Below are 2,216 nucleotides of genomic sequence, written 5' to 3'. Positions count from 1 at the left end.
ACGAGTCACATCTTCCCACGCGTGAGAGAATGACCTGAAGAGGAAGATTGGGTCTTACCAGACACTGGCCACACCCTCACAAAGCATCCTTTGGAAAGGCTGAGCTGAACCCCGGAGACAGCCTCTTTGCAGCTGGTTCCAGGTCTCCAGCTGCACATTTTGGTTGCCAGAAGAAAGCAGACTTGGGCAGTGACCCCCTGTACACACAACATCTATTTTTCCCAAGAAAAGGCAAGGGGAAAATGCAATAGACAAGTAACTAGAAATGTAACTAAGAGAATTATGATGAAGATCATGCTAGCTATCTAGAGGAAATCTAGATAAACAAACAAAGGTCCATTTGAAGGACCACATGACTCAGATTGCAAAAAGTAGCACAAAACACAGGTCTCTAGAGCCTGACTCTTGCAGAGGGGACCCTTTTGGAGTTACCAGACTCAAATTATTTCCCTGAGCCTTCTCTAAGGATGGGGCGGACACAGAAGAGCCAATGAGGCAGCGAACCACTCTCCCCCAGCTAATGAAAACCAGCACCCCAGCAAGGGTTTGTCAGGAAAGCACAAAGCTAACCCCAGTGGAACGGGAGCAATTCAGGAAGCTGGGGCCGGGCAGGCGTGCTCCCACACCAGGACAGCTCCCAGCTGCCACCTGCAATGTGCAGCCTTGGTTGAAACACCAGTTCTCTACAGGGTTGACAAGTCCAGACCAACTCCAGGTGAGTACCAGGGGCTGAGTGGCCCAAAATCAGCAGAAGAATCCACCAGAGGATGCCCTAGGAAGGCTTTGATAGAGACCAGGATCAGTCAAGCTGCCCAGCCCACATCCCGAGATCTCATCTGGGCCAGCCAGCGAACTCTGTTCCATTTATTTCAAAACACTTTGTTTGGGGCTGCAGCGAATTGAGCTGGTTTGCCGTTTAATTTTGCATTGTACTACGCTGTCCTCGAGTTTCTAGCCAGAAGTCACTTCCAACCCCCAAATGGGAAATGTTCCTCTTGCAAATGGAAAATGCAAACATTTCCATCGTGGCCGCATAAGGGTTTCTTTCCCCCCAGCTGGCTAAAATCGTTCTGAGAAATCCGTCTGCGGTGACTCTTGGCTACAAAAAAAAGTTCGAATCAGTCTTTCTAGTAACAACTTCCCAAAGCCAAAGCTCAAGGCGCCTGCTCCCAAGATGACCTCTTTGAAGAGCCTGAGGGAAACATCCTCCTTGTGGTTTCCATCCCAGGGTTGTCCCAGGGAGAGAACAAAGTTCAGGGCACCCGTGAGATGTAACAAGCCACGTGTTCTCCCAGTGTTTGTCCACTGTTGCCTGAAGGATGAATGGCCAAGAGTAAATCTGGAGCTATTTTAGTTGTGAAAAGTACATAGTGGCCACCTCGCTTTTCCACCTACAGGTTGACCAACCTCCTTGCTACTCGATGCTCCGACTGCCGCCGTCCAGCTGAACCGAGATTCCTAGCCTAAGCACGCTCCCTCCCAGAGACCACGCTTGGAGCAGCGTGGAAGGAGGCTCAGCTGGTTCCCATCCCCGTCCTCCCAGCAGCTGCCCCCAATGAGCTCCAGATGCGGGACTGGGTGTGCGAGCGTTTGCGAGAGGGAGAGGGCGGAGCCAGCCGAGGCTGCTGCTTTTATCTCCTTCACTTTGTTTATGAAAAGAGAATTAGTGTGTGGTTGCCAACAATTTACTCTGGCAAGGGCGCTCCTCCAGAAATACTTTTACTGCCGTCCCAGCGAGCAGACATGGCTCATCTTCCACCAGCGTTCTCACCATTGGCCAGGGCTGCTGAGACCCGAGACCCAAGAGCTGGCCCCTGATTTGTCACCACTTGAGCTCATCCCAGCACCTCAGAGCAATTCTGCGTGAGTGGGTGGCCAAGCAGCCAGGAGAAGTTTCAAGGAGCGCAAAGTCCCATCTGCTCAACCATCTTCTCAGAGGTTCCTCCTCCTCAAGCACAGGGGGTCCAGCGGGTTCTCTGGGTACCCTGAAGCTTGTAGCATCCCACGAGTCACAGCCCGACTGGGATGCAAAGGCCCACAGAGCTCTGGGCAGGGAAGGCGGCTGTAAAATGGTCGTGCTGGGCTGCAGGAGGCTTTTGTCCAAGAATCTGCACTAAGAAACTCAAGAAGGCACCACTGTGGCAGCTGTGGGGAAGAGGGATTCAAGACCCAGTATTCTGGAGCAAAACTTCGCCCTCTGAGGACTTTGAAGGGTA

The sequence above is a fragment of the Apaloderma vittatum genome, unplaced genomic scaffold (genome assembly GCF_000703405.1).
Source record: "Apaloderma vittatum isolate BGI_N311 unplaced genomic scaffold, ASM70340v1 scaffold366, whole genome shotgun sequence".
In the NCBI taxonomy this organism is placed as follows: Eukaryota; Metazoa; Chordata; class Aves; order Trogoniformes; family Trogonidae; genus Apaloderma; species Apaloderma vittatum.
The sequence above is the reverse complement of the archived record's forward strand: the minus strand, read 5'-3'. Positions refer to the sequence as shown.